The following is a 20,791-nucleotide window of genomic DNA, read 5'->3' as shown; positions in this document are numbered from 1 at the left end:
CCTGGGGCTGGACCCTCATCCCTTTCCTTGAACCTGTCTACATTCGAGGCCCAATGGAAACCTCTGTTGCATTTGGACATGGGGTACTGGGTCTTGTTCTCCCACCCTGTTTTCTCCTCTGCCTCTATACCAACATTACTTTCAGATACCCTACTTTACCACACAAAAGCATTGACGTGTCTCTGGAAGTCCTTTAAAGGACCCTGTCTACCCATTTGGGATCTTGGGAAGTCTGCATCATAGTCTGGTATAAAGGCATTTGTCCTATTTGCCGTGTCTTATGAACTCCTCTAAGGGCATCCTTGCTCAGTCCTGTTAATTCTTCCAGACCTCATTAGCATTTTCCTTAGCAAGTTGCCTTATTAAAACATCTGTTGATGCATTTTCCCCATTAGTTCTTGTGATAGCAGTCTGCAAACGTCCCACAAAGTCAGCAAAGGGTTCATTTGGCCCTTGTGTTATTTTTGTGAAAGCCTCACCTTTGTCATTTTTATTGTGAATCGAAGCCCACACTTTGATAGCATTAGCAGCAATTTGCTCATATGCTGCTACTGAATAATTAATCTGTACTGTGACATCTGCATAGGGACTTATACCTGTTAGTAGGTCATAGGTGATTGCAGCATGAACTGCATTTTGACTATTTTGTTGGGCTTGTATCCTACAGAGCTCACTATATTCAGAAAGCCACATGTAACTTTGTCCAGGTTCTAGGCATACCCTTGCTATAGATTTCCAATCATTAGGAGTCAAGATTTCAAAAGCCACATTCTGTAATAGCATCTTAACATAAGCTGATGTAGCCCCATAAAGAGTGCAAGCCTTTTTCAGGTCTTTGAGGATTTCTATGTTAAAGGGAGCATATCTTCTACTTTTTTGACCTGAGGAATTAAACTGGGAAATTACAGGGAAAATATGCATTTGGAGCTCTGTGACATCTACACCCTTTTCTTTGGCCTTCATTAAGCCCTGTTGTAATCTAGACATAGGATTGGTTGGATGCTGAGGGGGAGGTGCTGGTGCTGTCACTGCCCCTCCTCCCTCCATCCCGGAGAGTGGAGTTGATGGAGGAGAGTCAATCACTTGCTCCTGAGGTGGGGCTGAAGCTGCCTCCTGAGGTGGAAAGTCACCACACCCTTGCTCACTTAAGTCTCCATGCCCTGTGGGGATATGGTCATTAATCTCTTCATTGTCTTCCTCCTTAATATCAGGCTTCCCTATTTGGCTACCCTGAGCAGCAGCTTTTTTCTTTCTTCTGGGGATAGGGTTTCTTAGTGCTAACTGAATTATATTGTATAAATAGAATGCCTCAATGGAAATTGAATGAGGACCGTTTTCACTGTAATATGCGGACATCTGTTGTCCAACTAGGGACCAGTTATCTCGAGAGATCTGCTCCTCTACGAATCAAGGGGAGATGTGGTTTAATGTACCCACAAGTCTAGCTACCTGTTCCCAAGTTATAAGTAGCCCTTGTCCTTCTATCAGCTTAAGCATGCTTTCTATAGCACCACTCTTGGGTGGGGTTGAAGGAGTTGGAGACGGGGATGGAGAGTCTTTAGCTAGCATTTGTCCCATTTCAGCCAAAAAAAGATTACTAGTTTAGTTTTTAAGAAAATAAGTTCCCTGTTTGTCTGTTAACAATACTCACCCAAGTTCCTGGTCATCGGAGACTTCTTCAGTCCTTGGTTCCCACCGTTGGGCGCCAAATGGAAGACCGCGTATTTTAAAATCAGCCGGAGTCAGGAATTCAGGTTAGGGGAAAATTGTCAATCTTTATTCTCAGTCAAGAAAGATCGGAGGTGGAAGGGAATCGGCGATAGCAATGTGTGCGGCTGAGTCAAGAAACTAGCTTGACCAGCAGCCACATGATCAGCAGCTACAAGCATGGAACCCAGGCCAATCTCTCCCCGCTTCTCTTCCTGTCTCTCAGTCTCCACCCACCAAAATCGTCATTTCCTATACAACACATCAGGACTTGCACAGAGAGTGGGCAAGGACCATTCTTTATCCAATCATGTATATTAATAGAGTATAGCCCAATTACTATTTAGCCTCATGTACTTGTACATGTACCTTAGCCCATTACAGTAAAGAATAAAACATGGTGACATATGTCTGCCAAAGGCATTCAGTGCAGAGTCCAAGTTGAAATTGAAGAGGTCTTCCAAAGACTGTGATATCTTTCAATTTTTCCTGTTTGTAATTGACATTAAGTGGATAATATCAAATATCAGAATATTAAATGTAACCTAGAACTCCTCAAAAAAAAAAAAAGTTTGACAACCATTCCCAGAGGAAAAAGCAAAAGAAAGAAGATTGCCCACTGTCCAGATTAGAATATGCAGTTATAGATGGACAATGTAAAATGTTCATCCATTGGTATAGTGTATAGATACATAGATATACATATACATGTCAATGTGTATATCCATACATATATAGCATCCCAAAAATCTTAGTTTAGTTTCAAGCATTAATAATTTTAGATGAGCAAGTAATGGCATACGAATTTGAATTATGCTATAAGAAATGATGAATGGGATGGGTTCAGAAAAATATGGGAAGACTTATATGAACTGATGCAAAGTAAAGTGAGCAGAATCAGAAGAACAATTTATAAAGCAACATCAATATTGTAAAGATAACTCTGAAAAACTTAGCAAATTTGATTAACAAAATGACCCATTTCAGTTCCAAAGGATTCATAATGAAAAATATTGTCCACTTCCAGAAGGAGAACTGACGAACTTAGAGTGTAGGTTAAAACAAGGGTTCTTTCTTTTCCTTTCTTTCAACTCCTTACCCTGCTCCCAAAATGGCTATTATGGAAATATGTTTTATATGTCTTAGTGTATGTAATATATCTCTTGCCTTCAAAATGGGTAGGAGAAGGGGTGGGGAAAGAAGAGAATTTGTAACTGAAAAAAATAAAATTGAATAGAAAATATTTTTAAAATAACTTTAGAAATATGAATACTAAATAACTTATGAGAAAAATATTTGAGAAGTCAGACTATTTAAATTTTTTTAAATACTGGCTTGTTTCTAATTAAAATTCAACATAAGCTCCATCTTGCACTTTATTTTGCTCTAGTTGATTCCTGACCTTTTTAAAAACTTTCATCAGCTGCTGCTAGTGACTGAAAGGATTGCATTTGTAATTCCAGTCTTAAGGTCATCGAAAGAACAACATTTTAATGCACATATGACAATTTTGATTTGATCTCACCCCCCCCCAAAAAAAAAAAAAAACAAATGGAGATAGATGGTCTGAGGTGACCAAGCAAAAAGACCTATCCCTTCCAATCCATAAGTATGAGAAAGTGTTCAGAAACTGTTCTATGTACAATGATTAATGAAAAAGTATCCCATCTTGTTGAAAAAAGTATAAAAGAAATTTGAATCATTAAAACTTTCAAATGATGTTTTCTTAAGTTTATGGTATTTACATTTCTGCAGTTTTTAAAGTTTAAAACTGCATGAAGATTTTTGGGACATTATACACATGTATACACATGTTTCTACATAGATATATAAATAGAAACACACATACAGAGACAGATAGGTAGATTTCTTATTCCGACGTGATAAATTTTTAACAAATTCATCTCAGAATTAAAAAGAAGAGTAGTCCTTGAGAAATTGCAAAGATCCTTTACTGACCTGAAACTTCTTCCTGAAACAAACTCATCTTTTTAATATCAAAACATATTGGTAGCAACAGCTAGATGGCTCAGTGGATAAAGCACTGTCCCTGAAGTCAGTTCTGATGGACGTGGCTCTTCTCAAATCCAGACACAATCACTTAATCCTTACTAGCTGTGTGACCCTTGGCAAGTCAGCCCAATTGCCTCATCAAAATAAAATAAATTAACTTATTTGTGCTTTGTTCTTTGACTCACAGTACATAGCAATTTCTGTAAAAATTAAAAATGTCTTACTCATAGGGCAATGGAGAGGCAAGTATATGGAAATGAGCAGATCTCTGAAATTCTATGCATTTCACATGCATTACAGGTTATTCCTTCCACATTGTGACTTTCCCTATCATGGTTTAGATATATCATGTCAACATATATAAATGGAAACTTTCTAGGAAGCTTTGTAGAAACCACAGGTGACACATGAAAGCCAACAGCTAACACAGAAAAAGTTTAGAAACTCGGATACACATAAAATATATGTATATTAATTGTATGATATCAACCCAACTTTTAAAGTAAGGTATTTTTTAAAATTTATTTAATAGCTTTTATTTACAGGATATATGCTTGGGTAACTTTACATCATTAACAATTGCCAAACCTCTTGTTCCAATTTTTCACCTCTTACCCCCCACCCCCTCCCCCAGATGGCAGGATGACCAGTAGATGTTAAGTACATTAAAATATAAATTAGATACACAATAAGTATACATGACCAAAACGTTATTTTGCTGTACAAAAAGAATCAGACTCTGAAATATTGTACAATTAGCTTGTGAAGGAAATCAAAAATGCAGGTGGGCATAAATATAGGGATTGGGAATTCAATGTAATGGTTTTTAGTCATCTCCCAGAGTTTAAAGTAAGGTATTGCAAATGCTCCATAAGAGATAAAGAAAAAAATCCAGACTTTTCTAATACAAAGGGAGAGTCAAAAAATTTTATGCGGACTTGCCTGTGCTACTAATCCTGTAATGTATAAGAGATATCACTTATTTTCACAAAGTCCTTGTGGGTAAATTGCTTTGTTCAGGTATAGCTATTATACTATTTATAAAAATTGCATTTTTCTAACCTTTGGTTTCACTAATAACAAGTAGTAAACAAGTCCACTCAGACTTTTTTCTTTTTAAAAAATAGATTGATTAGTGTCTGGTTTTTTATATTTAAAAATAAAAATCAATTCATATAATGCAGAAGGAAATTGTATTTTTCCAAATCTCTACATCCTTTTTTGACAAATATGAGATGTTGTATTATCAGGAGTGACCCAAACTCTCAGGCTCATGGCACTTTCTAGCAAGAAAATCTTCTGTAACTTTCTATTATTACTATGTTATAGTTTCATAATGGAAAGAAAAAGGGAACCAAGAAACTTGACTCTACATGGGAGGACCAAGCAACTCCCAAAATAAGAGTAAGTTCTGCCATGATGCAACTTTCTGGCTAGATACTAAGACCATACCAAAAGGAGGTATAGAATGATTTACCCCTTATCTGGCCACTCAAAGAGATTTATTCACATAGATGAAGTCTTCTAAGGACAGCATTAACAGATTCTTTTATCTTGATTCTATTCACAGGTTTTGGGTGATTAGATGATAATTGTTAAGAAAGGTATATGATATTGTTTTCCTTTTTTTTTTCTAATCAATTTTTTCTGCATTAAACTCTTTACTTTAAAAATATTTGTTAATTCGTCCTTTAGAAACCCTGGTTTGTCTAGAATGGAAACTCTAGTTTTTTAAGGTGCAATTATCATTAAATGGGGTAATTTATATGATAATTGCCCCTTAACAATCTGTGGGAATTTTAGAATAAAAAGAAAATGAGTTTATTTAAGTGATGTGGATTTTTCATGATAGAGATGTGTTATTTTCATGATAGATATTATTTAGTGGTTGTCACAGGAAGAGGATTTAAACAGCATTTAGTTTCTGAAAAGGATTGAGGTAATACATGGGAATTTTTCTAAGACTGGTCAAATTTAACACTTACTATCTGCTTCTGATGATTCATGTAGAGATAAATAATATTTATAGCCAAAAATAAACCTAAAAACCATTGCTAGGGATTATGATGTCCTACTTAAGAAAAGAGAGAGCTTAGAGACACAGGTGGTATTTTCATCACTAATGCTAAAGGTATTCTATCAAAGAAATAAAGTTTGGGGAAATGAGCAGCTGGTTAAAAAGATGGTGTCTGAGAATGTAATATGGATTTCTGGGTCATAGCTTAAGATAAAAGAGTGCTAGGCTCTAGGCCAGGCATATAGTTATTTGAATCTTGTAAATCTGATCTAAAGATTTTTAAACAGAAAATAAAAGGTATAGGAGAAAAAACCTCCCCACAGTCAGTCACAACATTTATTAAATATCTATGATGTGCCAGGTACTGTGTAACATTTTGTTGGATCTTCAGAATAATTAGGTTAAAAAAAGAAAGCTCTGAACTCTGAACTCATATGAACACATGAGAGCCCCACCCCTTTCTCGCTTTCTTAAGAGATCACTGAGTAAGAAAAAAACTGGCAGAACAAGGAACTGTCTAAATATTTTGCACTTAAATAAATATTAAATAATTTGCTTAAGGAGGATGGAGACCTTGGCAAAAATAATCATTTTCAGAGATCTTACAGTTCTAACAAGCTTCTTAAAAGTTCCTTGCATTGCTAAGCAGTTGAATCTTTGAGGAAGCATCAAAAATGACATTGCCTTAAAGTAGCTATGGATTTGAAAAATAAAAGCAAACATTCAGTTATTAACACCATGTAGATGTAAGCTATTCCTTTAAACAATAAAAGCAATTAATGTTAAATTAATTTCATTTAACTGGGGATGGGGGTCTGGGGGGGAGGGAGAGAGTAAGGTGTGGTGAGCTCCAGGAAGTAGAGTTTGTTCTCTCACTTCTAAGGAGTAGCCACACCCAGTGGCAGAGGGTGAATTAAAACTTCACTTTTCCAAGCCCACAGAGCTTTCCCTTTTCCCTTTTCCCACTCCACGTGATATCTCTCCCAACTCCACTATGCTTCCCAACCCCATTTCTCCTTATAGCTAACTTTTTTAGGGTGCCAAATCCACCAAAAAATTTAGCCTGCCAGTCATATCCCAACCCCATGGGGTGTCTCTTTTCCCTTGGAAAATGGTAAGTTACACTAGGAGCTTGCCCCTTTCCATAATAAATCTATCTCTTATTAAAGATAATGGCCAACACAAATTCCCCACATGACTGAACCCTAACTCTGATGCCTATCATCATCTAATATCTACATAATCCACATAATACCTAACAATTTTAGATTTCAATATTACCACAATAACCCCAAATAATTTAATTAGCAATTTCACAATTTTCCTAAGTGATAGCCAAATAAACATAACAGTCTTTCACAAAAATGGATAAGAATCTTATGTAATTTGCAGTCATTTCCAGTTTTATTGTATGCATCAAGTAACAAGTTATTTTTTAAAAATCAATACTTTGCTTTGTGATATTATACTAGATATTCCATTCAAACTATCAATTACTTTTGCTAATCAATCTTTTTTGTCCCTTGTTTATAAAATCACCTCTTTTTTTAAATTTTAAGATTCTTAATATAGCTAATATCTAAATAACATTGGGCCAAATCTCATAAAATTTATACATATGTCCATCAGAGCTGACAAAATTTTAAATCATAGCTCATAATTTTTACAAATTACCTAATATACATTTTAGAAAGCAACATACTTCATATAAATTAGGGGATACAAACATGTGACCCCCTAAGGTAAGCTACCAAAACTTTGTTTTAATAACCTATTTTTAAACTTAAAATCAAATCAGGCTAAGTAGAGCAGTGGTTAGATCATGAGCCCTGAAATCAGGAGGACCTGAGTTCAAATCTGGTCTCAGACACTTAACACTGCCTGTGTGACCCTGAACAAGTCACTTAACCCCAATTGCCTCAAAAAAATATTGGGGGCAACTAGGTGACGCAGTGAATAGAGCATCAGGCCTGAAGTCAGGAGGACCTGAGTTCAAATCTAGCCTCAGACATTTAACACTCGTGGCTGTGTGACCATGGGCAAGTCACAACTCCAATTGTCTCAGCAAAAAAAAAAAAATCAAATACAGATTTAGTAATGTTTCAATATTTGCCCACAAATTTCTAAGATCCTGTGTTTAAAGTAAACAAACTCACAATTCTAACACATACCATTTAATAGTGACCCTTCCAAGGTCTTTATGACCAAAGCAGAACTAGAGATCATTACTGATCACAAAATAGAAAATTTCGATTATACCAAACTGAAAAGTTTTTGTACAAACAAAACTAATTGCAGACAAGATTAGAAGGGAAGCAATAAACTGGGAAAATATTTTTACAGTCAAAGGTTCTGATAAAGGCCTCATTTCCAAAATATATAGAGAATTAACTCTAATTTATAAAAAATCAAGCCATTCTCCAATTGAAAAATGGTCAAAGGATATGAACAGACAATTCTCAGATGAAGAAATTGAAACTATTTCTAGTCATATGAAAAGATGCTCCAAGTCATTATTAATCAGAGAAATGCAAATTAAGACAACTCTAAGATACCACTACACACCTGTCAGATTGGCTAAGATGACAGGAAAAAATAATGATGATTGTTGGAGGGGATGTGGGAAAACTGGGACATTGATGCATTGTTGGTGGAGTTGTGAACGAATCCAACCATTTTGGAGAGTAGTTTGGAACTATGCTCAAAAAGTTATCAAACTGTGCATACCCTTTGATCCAGCAGTGTTACTACTGGGATTATATCCCAAAGAGATTATAAAGAAGGGAAAGGGACCTGTATGTGCACGAATGTTTGTGGCAGCCCTTTTTGTAGTGGCTAGAAACTGGAAACTGAATGGATGTCCATCAGTTGGAGAATGGCTGAATAAATTGTGGTATATGAAAATTATGGAATATTACTGTTCTGTAAGAAATGACCAACAGGATGATTTCAGAAAGGCCTGGAGAGACTTACACGAACTGATGCTGAGTGAAATGAGCAGGACCAGGAGATCATTATATACTTCAACAACAATACTATATGATGACCAGTTCTGATGGACCAGGCCATCCTCAGCAACGAGATCAACCAAATCATTTCTAATGGAGCAGTAATGAACTGAACTAGCTATGCCCAGAAAAAGAACTCTGGGAGATGACTAAAAACCATTACATTGAATTCCCAATCCCTATATTTATGCACACCTGCATTTTTGATTTCCTTCACAAGCTAATTGTACAATATTTCAGAGTCTGATTCTTTTTGTACAGCAAAATAACGTTTTGGTCATGTATACTTATTGTGTATCTAATTTATATTTTAATATATTTAACATCTACTGGTCATCCTGCCATCTAGGGGAGGGGGTGGGGGGGTAAGAGGTGAAAAATTGGAACAAGAGGTTTGGCAATTGTTAATGCTGTAAAGTTACCCATGTATATATCCTATAAATAAAAGGCTATTAAATAAAAAAAAAAATAGTGACCCTTCCATAGCTCTCTTCTCTTTTTTTTTTGAATCAAAAAAGGCTTCCAGACTAGGCTGTTTGCAGTCAGATTTTAAAAACAGCCAAGTGCTTTCCTGATTTTCCCTAAGCTCCTAAATCTTCTGTTAATAGTCAGTGCAAAGAGATTACAATTTGTATATCCCTTTAGTTTGAAATTATTTTTAGTATCATATCCCAAATTACATATCTTTAAAGAGGGAAAAAAAAGATGAAGCAATTATTTTAGAGATGGTCCTTATCTCTGCAGGATTTTACCAGACTCCATGTTCCAGGACCCTGGAACATCAACAGAGGTCAGCTCCCCTGAAACTGAAAGAGGGCCAGTCCATTCTTCTGTTCTCTTCCGAAGTTCAGGGGTCTCCTTGGCAACACAAAATGCCAGTCATCTCGCTGGGGCCTCCAAATGTTGTGCTGTGAATGAATAGATAGGAGATGGAGACCTTCAGAGTTTTAGGATGGAGTTTGTTGCCAGCGACCATAGAGGGCTCTCTGCCTAAATCATACCACCAAGGAATGGGAGAGAAGGATTTAAGTAGAGTCCTAAGCAGATTATGCAAGCAGGGGTTAACAGAAGTCAGTCTTGCAATAAGCCTGTTTCCTTTTCTAACATCGTTCAACCATTGCTTTCAATTCTGTTTGTAATAACATGTTGGAAACGGGAAGTGAAAGATTGTGCAAAATATTTAGACAATTCCTTATTCTGCCAGTTTTATTTTACTCAATGATCTCTTAAGAAAGGGAAAAAGGAACAGGGCCTTCAGGTCATAAAGAGTTCAAAGCTTTCTTTCTTTAACCTAATTATTCTAAAGGTCCAACAATATATTTTCCAAGTAATGAAGAAAAAGAGGTACAATTCTTTGCACATGATATGATGGTATACTTAGAGAACCCCAGAGATTCTACTAAAAAGCTATTAGAAATAATCCATAACTTTAGCAAAGTTTCAGGTTATAAAATAAAGCCCCATAAATCCTCAGCATTTTTATACATCACCAACAAAATCCAACGGCAAGAGATACAAAGAGAAATTCCATTCAAAATAACTGTCAACAGCATAAAATATTTGGGAATCTATCTACCAAAGGAAAGTCAGGAATTATATGAGCTAAATTACAAAAAACTTTTCACACAAATAAAGTCAGACTTAAATAATTGGAAAAATATTAAGTGCTCCTGGATAGGCTGAGCAAATATAATAAAGATGACAATACTCCCTAAACTGATCTATTTATTTAGTGCTATACCAATCAGACTTCCAAGAAAATATTTTAATGATCTAAAAAAAAATAACAACAAAATTCATATGGAATAATAAAAGGTAGAGAATCTCAAAAGAATTAATGAAAAAAAAAAATCAAATGAAGGTGGCCTAGCAGTACCTGATCTAAAACTATATTATAAAGCAGCAATCACCAAAACCATTTGGTATTGGCTAAGAAATAGATTAGTTGATCAGTGGAACAGGTTAGGTTCACAAGACAGAATAGTCAACTATAGCAATCTAGTGTTTGACAAACCCAAAGATCTTAACTTTGGGGATAAGAATTCATTATTTGACAAAAACTGCTGGGATAACTGGAAATTAGTATGGCAGAAATTAGGCATGGACCCACACTTAACACCGTATACCAAGACAAGATCAAAATGGGTCCATGATTTAGACATAAAGAACAAGATTATAAATAAATTGGAGGAACATAGGATAGTTTATCTCTCAGACTTGTGGAGGAGGAAGAAATTTGTGACCAAAGACGAACTAGAGACCATTATTAATTACAAAATAGAAAATTTGGATTACATCAAATTAAAAAGCTTCTGTACAAATAAAACTAATGCAAACGAGATTAGAAGGGAAGCAACAACTGGGAAAACATCTTCACAGTTAAAGGTTCTGATAAAGGCCTCATTTCCAAAATATATAGAGAGCTGACTCTAATTTATAAGAAACCAAGCCATTCTCCAATTGACAAATGTTCAAAGGATATGAACAGACAATTTTCAGATGATGAAATTGAAACTATTACCACTCATATGAAAGAGTGTTCCAAATCATTATTAATCAGAGAAATGCAAATTAAGACAACTCTGAGATACCACTACACACCTGTCAGATTGGCTAAGATGACAGGAAAAAATAATGATGATTGTTGGAGGGGATGTGGGAAAACTGGGATACTGATACATTGTTGGTGGAGTTGTGAACGAATCCAACCATTCTGGAGAGCAATCTGGAATTGTGCCCAAAAAGTTATCAAACTGTGCATACCCTTTGACCCAGCAGTGCTACTACTAGACTTATACCCCAAGGAGATACTAAAGAAGGGAAAGGGACCTGTATGTGCCAAAATGTTTGTGGCAGCTCTGTTTGTAGTGGCTAGAAACTGGAAAATGAATGGATGCCCATCAATTGGAGAATGGTTGGGTAAATTGTGGTGTATGAATGTTATGGAATATTATTGTTGTGTAAGAAATGACCAGCAGGATGAATACAGAGAGGCTTGGAGAGACTTACATAAACTGATGCTGAGTGAAATGAGCAGAACCAAGAGATCATTATATATGTCAACAATGATACCGTATGAAGATGTACTCTGATGGAAATGGATTTCTTTGACAAAGAGACCTAATTCAGTTTCAATTGATCAATGATGGAGAGAAGCAGCTACACCCAAAATAAAAACACTGGGAAATGAACGTAAACTGTTTGCATTTTTGTTTTTCTTCCCAGGTTATTTTTACCTTCGAATCCAACTCTCCCTGTGCAACAAGAAAACTGTTTGGTTCTACACACATATATTGTATCTAGGATATACTACGACATATTCAACATATATAGGACTGCTTGCCATCTAGGGGAGGGAGTGGAGGGTGGGAGGGAAAAATTGGAACAGAAATGAGTGCAAGGGGTAATGTTGTAAAAAAAAAATTACCTTGGCATGGGTTCTGTCAATAAAAAGTTATTATAAAAAAAAAAAGAAAAAGAGGTACAACAAAGAATAACATTTTCAGCAAGGAAGACCCATAATTCATAGGAAGTAAAATTCAGCAATAAAATGAGGCAGTTATATGGTGCAGTTGATAAGAGTACTGACCCTGAATTCAAGAGACCTAAGTTCAAATCCAATCTCAGGTACCAATTGAGGAAAAGAATCTTTTCTTTCACCTAAGACCCTCAAGATTTTTGTCCAAATAAGAAATAATTACTATTTATGTTCATTTCGACTAGATCAGGATCCAAATATTGATCAAGTGGGGCTTGACCTGGGACCTATTGGTGCCAATCAATGAAAATCAGAATGGTTTTGGTTTGAGGCATGTTCCTTAAAAAATAAATCTAGGCAGTAAACCTCAAAATACCTTGGGAGAGTTCAGAGATTCAAAAGAAAAAAAAAAACTTTCAAGGGCATTTGTAAGGGTATGATAGCCTATGTGGATAAAAGAAAGGAAGGAAAGAAGGAAGGAAGGAAGGAAGGAAGGAAGGAAGGAAGGAAGGAAGGAAGGAAGGAAGGAAGGAAATTTCAAAAACAGCTAACAAAAAGTTGTAGATAATCTAAGTGATGATAAGAAAGCATCTAGCTGTTTTTAATGAGTTCCATTCAATAGGGCTGAAGGAACAAGTAAATGTGATTGCTGAACTATATTGTTAATAATTCTTGAAAAGCCATAGAGAGTTGGGGAGTGCTACAGTATAGTACAGAACTGAATGTTATAATTTTCCAAAAGTAAAAACGGAAAAAATAAAGTCCTAAAAAATCTAGATAAGTGACCTTGATTTCTATTCATAATACAATTCTAGAATGTATTCCTAGAAGAATAGTTTGTAATCATTTAGAAAGGAAGTCATGCTGATTTCAGGCTTCAGAAAAAGCCTGGAAAGACCTATGTGAACTGATGCTGAGTGAAGCGAAAAGAACCAGAAGAACATTGTACACAGTAAAAGATTAAATAAAGATCAAATAATTGGCTTTTCTCAAAAAATGGAGTGATTGAAGATAATTCTAATAGATTTGGGATGAAAAATGCCAATTACATCCAGAGAGAGAACTATGGAAACTGGATATAGATTGAAGTATTTGTATATGTATATGTAGTATTTTACTTTTTTTTTTTTCTTTCTTGTGCATTTTCTTTCCTTTTGGCCTGATTTTTCTAGTACAATATGACAAATGTGGAAATACATTTAAAAGGACTTTATGTTTATTTCAATATTTGCAAATATTTAACCTGTATCAGATTGCTTGCTTTTTTTTTAGAGGGGGGAGGAGAGGTAGATAAAGGAGAAAGGGAGAAAAATCTGGAACACAAAGTCTTACAAAAATGAATGTTATTAACTATCTTCACATATATTTGGAAAAATAAAATAGTATTAAAATAAATAAATGATTTTTTCATTTATTTCATTTAAAGCTCTTTTATTTTCAAAACATATGCATAGTTTTAAACATTCACGCTTGCAAAATCTTGTGTTCCAAAATTTTTAATCTCTTTGTTCCCCTCATCCTCTCCCCTAGGCAGCAAGTAATTCAATATATGTTAAACATGTGTATTTCTTCTATACATATTTCCACAATTATCATGCTGCACACACACACACACACACACACACACACACACACAAATTAGATCAAAAAGGGAAAAAAATGAGAAAGAAAACAAAATGCAAGCAAACAACAAAAAAGTGAAAATACTATGTTGTGGTCCATACTCCGTCCCCACAATTCTCTCTCTGGATACAGATGGCTCTCTCCATCACAAAACCATTGGAACTAGCCTGAATCACCTAGCTGTTGAAAAGAGCCATATCCATCAGAATTGAGCATAGTACATTCTTCTTGTTGCTGTGTATAATGTACTCTTAGTTCTACTTACTTCACTTAGCATCAGTTCACATAAGTCTCTCCAGGCCTTTCTGCTGATCATTTTTATAGAACAATAATATTCTATAACATTTAGGTATGTAACTTATTCAGCCATTCCCCAACAATGGGCATCTACTCAGCTTCCAACACCTTGCCACTACAAAAAGGGCTGCTACAAACATTTTTGCACATATAGGTAAATTATTAAAAAGAAAGAGAGAAAGAGAGAGAGAGAGAGAGAGAGAGAGAGGCCATGATTATTAAAATCCAGCATTGCTTTATCAAAAAACAGGTCATTTGCTTTTTTAAGTAGATCAGGCAAATGCCATGGACACAACATGTATCTGAAAAAAGCATTTGATGAAGTCTTCAATGCTATTCTTGTGGACAATATGGAGATGTGAGCCTGAGCAGAGCTGGGTATTGACTCATCTATAAAATGTAAGCATTATACTGCTTAATCTCAAATAGCCTTCCTAACTCTAAATTCTAAGAGTCTGTGAGATCTGTGTGGGTTAGGTTTAAGAATTTCAGGGGAAGTCAAAATAGCTGTGTAAGCAGTCATTATTTTGTTCTCACTTTTAGGCTCTAAGAGAGTATGAAGACATTCTCCTGATCATTAGTTATATAGGTAGTGAAAACTTCCTCTTTCTGACAAACTGAGGAGCAGTTATTAAATGACTAAATTAGTTAAGATTCAGTAAACTCAGTAAAATTTATTTCAGTTAAAAAATATTCAGTAATTGCTAGATGAGCAATTACTACTTGAGAGTGAGTGCAAAAAAAGAAGAGTCTCCAAATGTCTATCCTTAGAGTCAGTTCTGTATTAGGTTATGGAAACTAAGGTCTTGACCAGGCCAAGGCAGATGATTTCTGTCTATAGAGCTAATTAGTGAAGCTGTGAGTACTAAGTCCTGTATGAATCCATAGAGAAATATATCAGCATTCTGGGGGACTATGGCTACATGGCAGAAAAGCAATATTTAATTGATAGAATTCTAACTCTCTATAATTTCTGCTAGAAAAAGAGAGAGAAGCTTCAGAGCAGGAATTCTTTTTTTTGCCTCTCCTTGCTTTTTTTGCCTTTTTCACTGCTTAGCACAATTCCTGGCACATAATAGGATCTTAGTAAATAGTTCCTGACTTGACTTGGATGTATATGTATGCCTTTAGGTCTCTGATATTATTTTAGAACAATATGGCAATGTGTAAGAGAAGAGAGGGAAATGGACTCAGGGAGACTAGTTGGGAGATATCATATGAGGTCACTGTATCATTAGATAAGCAATCTCTCATGGATTGGGAATGATATGTAAATGTTCATCAAAACACATAAATAAAGCTTTTTTTCTTAAAGACAATAGGACCTAAATCAAAAAGAAGGAAATAGAAGTGGAGAGAAGGGAAAAGTCATAAAAAGACTGAAAAGGTAGAAATAACACAATTTAGGAATAAATTGTAAAAAACAAGAAAGAAAGGGGAAATCAACAGTTGTTTTGAGGTTTCAATCCTAGGTAATCAGAAGATTGGCAGCAACATTTAAGAAGGAAATTGGGAAGAAGAGCTTTGAAGAGATGATGAGTTCAGTTTTAATACACTAAGTTTGAGACATCAACTGGACATCTGCATAGGGATTTCAAGAGAAGAGTTGGAAGTGGTGGACCTTAGAAGAAAAAGTGATAATGGAATCAAATATTGTTTAGTCATAGTAGATATATTATGGTTGCATTGAAAAGATAAACAAGAATAGGAATTTAAAAGCAATTCAGTAAATATCACATAGACTTATAAAACCTCAGAATTAAAAGGGATCTGACAAGTCTTCTAGTCCAACCTGTATTTTCATAGCCTCTCAGTAAAGTGTTTATCCAGCCTCTTCTTGAAAATGTTAAGCGATAAGGGAAATTACTAGCTCCTATTCTGCTTTTAGAAAGTTCCATTGAATGCAAATTAAGACAACTCTGAGGTACCACTGCACACCTTTCAGATTGTCTAAGATTACAGGAAAAGATAACATCAAATGTTGGGGGGAATGTGGAAAAACTGGGACACTAATACATTGTTGGTAGAATTATAAAAAGATTCAACCATTCTGGAGAACAATTTAGGATTATACCTAAAGGGATATCAAACTGTGCATATCCTTTGATCCAGCAGTTTCTCTACTGGGCCTGTATCCCAAAGAGATCATAAAGGGGGAAAAGGGAAATGTTTGTGGAAGCCATTTTTGTAGGGGTAAGAAACTGGAAACTAAGTGGATGCCCATTAGTTGGAGAATGGCTAAGTTATGGTACCTAATTGTTATGCAATATTATTGTTCTGTAAGAAATGATCAGTAGCATGATTTCAGAGAGGCCATTTACTAATGATAAATAAAAGATAAATAAATAAACCAATCAGGAAATTATTGTACACAGCAACACCAAGATTATATGATGATCAGTTCTGATGGATATGGCTTTTTTCAAAAATGAGGTGATTCAAGCAAGTTCCAATGGTCTTGTGATGAATAGAGCCATCTGCACCCAGAGAGAGGAGTGGGGGAACCAAATATAGATTACAACATAGTATTTTCACTCTTTTTGTTGTTGTTTGCTTGCATTTTGTTTTCTTTCTCATTTTTCCTGTTTTGATTTGATTTTTCTTGTGCAGCATGATATTTATGGAAATATGTATAGAAGAATTGCACATGTTTAACATATATTAGATTACTTGCTGTCTAGAGGAGGGATTGGGGGAAGAAAGGGAAAAAAATTTGGAACACAAGTTTTGCAAGGATGAATGCTGAAAATTATCTATGCATATGTTTTGAAAATAAAAGGCTTTAATAATAATAATAAAAAAGAAAGTTCCATTGCTTTGGAAGTTTTCTTTTTCCTCCTAACAGGCTATAATTGATCTATCTTCAACTACTATCAATTTCTCCAAGGTATTTTTAAATCAAGTAGCATTAATATTTTATCTACATGACAAATCTTCAAAAAAAAAAAAACTGAAAAAAGTTCATTAGGCCACCCTAAAAGTCTTTTCTTTTCTAAGCATTTCTCATTTTTTTCCCCTGACACTTGAGTGGTATGATTTTGGTCACCAGCTGGAGTTCCTTCTCTATTTTCCACATCCTTCCAAAAATGAAGTGTCTGAAAGTGAACATATTTCAAATTAGGGATGGCTAAAACCGCACAGAGGGACTATCACCTACCTCATTCTGTATATCATATGCCTTTCTTAATGTGGCTTGGGATTACATTAGCTATTTTGGCTGCTATGTTAGTGTTGACACTCACTGAATTCGCATCTCACTAAAACTTTCAGATCTTTTTCATGGAACATTTGTCAACTCTCCTCTTTTCCATCACATAACTGTGCAGCTGATTAAAAAAAAAACCCAAGTGTAGGGTTTTCTGTTTATCCTTATTAAATTTCATCTTCTTGGATTTAAGCCATCATTTCAGCTTGTTGAGATTTTTTTGAATTATGATTTTTGTCATTCAATGTGTTAGCTATTCCTCCCAGCTTTCTGTCATCCACAAATTACATAAACATACCCTCCAAGCCTTCATCCAAATTACTGATAAAAGCATCAATCACAAAAGAGTCAAAAACAAAGTCCCGTGGAAGTCCAAGAAAAATTCTTCCTGTAGGAGCACTATGTAGGCTATTTCTTTAAAAATATTGAAGCTTGATGATCCTTGAATGATCAGTGAATTGCCAATAGAACCAAGGCTTGAACCTTGATGTAGTTTCTTGATAGTCTTGGTATAAAAATAGTCCATGGGGAATCAGAAACTCTTCCTTTAAGTTTCTAACTGGAAGAACAGGATGGGCAACAAAGAATCATGAAGCTAGGTCAAAATGGATCAGTGTTGTATTTTTGCTGAATATCATTTCCTTCTTGAGGGTCTGTAAACCTCTACTTGAAAAATATTAGATGATATGAATGTCTCATTTCCTTCTAATTCTGAATTTAAAGTGCTGTACTGGTCTGAGTCTCATCTATAATACTATAATACTGGACACTGATCTGTTTTCAACAGTTTTTTATTCTTTACTATAAGGTATTATTACTTATTACATATTATCATATATCCGTTATTATATATTATTATAAATTTATAAGTATATATATATAAATTATAAAAAATATTACTTCTCATATGATGCTAATATATGTTACTTTCATATTATGTTACCTCCTATAGATAGGTGTGTGTGTGTTGGGGGGAGAATTTTATAATCTCCATCATGTCAGACACAGCATTCCACATATAGTAAGCATTATGAGTTCACATAGAGACAGGGCCAGGAATGTCAGAACACATTGCCCACACACTGTACACTCCTTTGGTAGGCAATGAAATGTTTGTTGGCTCAATGAGTGAATAACTATAGTAACCCTAGTTTTATGATAATATCACCTTCAGTCCTATGATGTCTCTGAAAGACTGAACTTTATTATAAGGTATCTTCATTCTTTGTACCAGTATCTAGGACCTCTATCTCCATCCACATGTGTGTATGTACCCAGAAGTAGGTTGTTAAAGGTTTAATAATCATCTCCCTGGGGGGGGGAAATGTATACACTTTTAAATTTAATCTGTATTAGAGGCAGCTAGGTAGCACAGTAGATAGAGCACCAACCTCAAGTCAGAAGGACCTGAGTTCAAATCTGACCCTAGAAACTTCCTGGTTGTGTGATCCTGGACAATTCATTTAAATCTGCTTACCTCAAAAAAAAAAAAATAAAATAAAGTTTAGTCTACATTATTAACATTTTCTTCAATGACTTTTTAAAGAATAGACAGTCAACTCTGACCAACAAAGCCCAGCAGAAAGAGATAGAGAAATTCCATTTAAAATAACTGTAAGTCATTTAAAATAGATGAGAGCTTATCTGCCAAGATAAACACAGGAACTATATAAACACAATTAAAAATATTTTTCACACAAATAAAGTCAGATATAAACAATTAGAAAAAGATCAATTATTTATTGGCTGAGCCAATAAAAATGGCAATTCTACCTAAACTAATTTATTTATTCAGTGTCATACTAATCAAACTATATATATAATTATTTGATAAAGCTAGAAAAAATAACAAAATTAAATCTGGAAGAACAAAAGGTCAAGAATACAAAGGGAATTAATGAAAAAATACAAAGGAAGGTACCCTAGCAACACCAGATCTCAAACTATATTATAAAGCAGTAATCATCAAAATTATCTCGTATTGGCTAAGAACTAGAGTGATGGATCAGTGGAACAGATTAGGTATTTAAGACACAGTGCTCAATGACCATAGTTACTCAAAAATCCCAGGCTTTGTGATAAAAACTCACTACTTGACAAAAACTGGGAAAACTAGAAAACAATAGGACACAAATTAGACTAATAGCTTATACCATATACAAAAATAAGGTCAAAATGGGTGCATGGTTTGGACATAAAGGGTGAGATCATAAGCAATTAGAACAAGGAATAATCTACTTAACAATACATGGGAAATTCATGATCAAACAAGAAATAGAAAGTATTATAAAATGTAAAATAATTTTAATTATATTAAAACCAAAAGCTTTTGTGCAAACAAAACCAATGTTACCCAGATTAGAAGGAAAGTAGAAATCTAGGAATGATCTTTATAGTGAGTATCTCTGATAAAGGCCTCATATCTTAAACATATAGAAAACTCAATCAACTTTATAAGAATACAAGCCATTCCCTAACTGACAAATGGTCAATAGGCAATTTTCAGATGAAGAAATCAAAACTATTTATATAAGAAGTATTCTAAATTACTTTGGATTAGAGAAATACAAATTTATACAATTCTGAGGTATCATCTTATACCTACCAAATTAACTAATATGCCAAAAAAAAAAAAAAAGAAAGAAAGAAAGAAACATGATAAATTTTGGAGAGGATGTGAGAAAATTGATAGAGTTGTGAACTGATTCAACTATTCTGGGGAGCAATTTGGAAGTCTCCTCAAAGGGCAGTCAAACTGTGTATATATCCTTTGATCCAGGTATAGCACTATTACATCTATATCCCAAAGAGATCATAAAAAAGTGGAAAGCCCTTTTCATGGTGACAAAATATGGGAAACTGAAGAAATGCCCATCAATTAGAGAATGACTTAAGAAGTAGTGATATATGAATGCAATGGAATATTATTATGCAATTAAGAAATGCTGAACAGGCAGATTTCAGAAAAAAAAAAAAAAAACCTGGAAAGACACATTAACTGACATAAAGTGAATTGAGCAGAACCAGGAAAACATTGTACATAATAACATTGTACATAGTATCAGCAACATTGTGTGATGATCAACTATGAATGACTTAGTTCTTCTCAGTAACACAATAATCCAAGAACAAAGAACTCATGAAAGAAAATATTATCCATATCCAGATAAAGAGCTGATGTACTCTAAATATAAATCAAAGCATTTTTCACTTACTTTATGCTTTTTGTTTTTCATTTTGATCTGTTCCTTCTTTCACAACTGTGACTAGTAATGGAATTATGTTTTACATGATAGCACATGTATAACATATTAAATTGCCTACCAGTTTTAGAAGAGGGGAGAGGAAGGAGAAAAGGAGAAAAAGTTGAAATTTAAAATCTTGTAAAAATTAATACTAAAAATTGTCTTAATGTTAACTGGGGAAAAAAATACTATTTAAAA

At 34.5% G+C, this 20,791-nt stretch overlaps 1 long non-coding RNA gene across 1 annotated transcript in view; it reads right to left on the bottom strand.

Moving 5' to 3' along the window:
* Window positions 1-9,401: 9,401 nt before the first annotated feature.
* Window positions 9,402-20,791, bottom strand: part of LOC116419443 — an 82,104-nt gene continuing 70,714 nt past the window's right edge. Inside the window, exon 3 of the long non-coding RNA XR_004229756.1 lies at window positions 9,402-9,653. This is a non-coding gene — a long non-coding RNA (uncharacterized LOC116419443). The remainder of the gene's footprint in view (window positions 9,654-20,791) is intronic.

Source organism: Sarcophilus harrisii, chromosome 1 (genome assembly GCF_902635505.1).
Source record: "Sarcophilus harrisii chromosome 1, mSarHar1.11, whole genome shotgun sequence".
NCBI lineage: Eukaryota > Metazoa > Chordata > Mammalia > Dasyuromorphia > Dasyuridae > Sarcophilus > Sarcophilus harrisii.
This window is presented reverse-complemented; position numbering and strand designations above follow the sequence as displayed.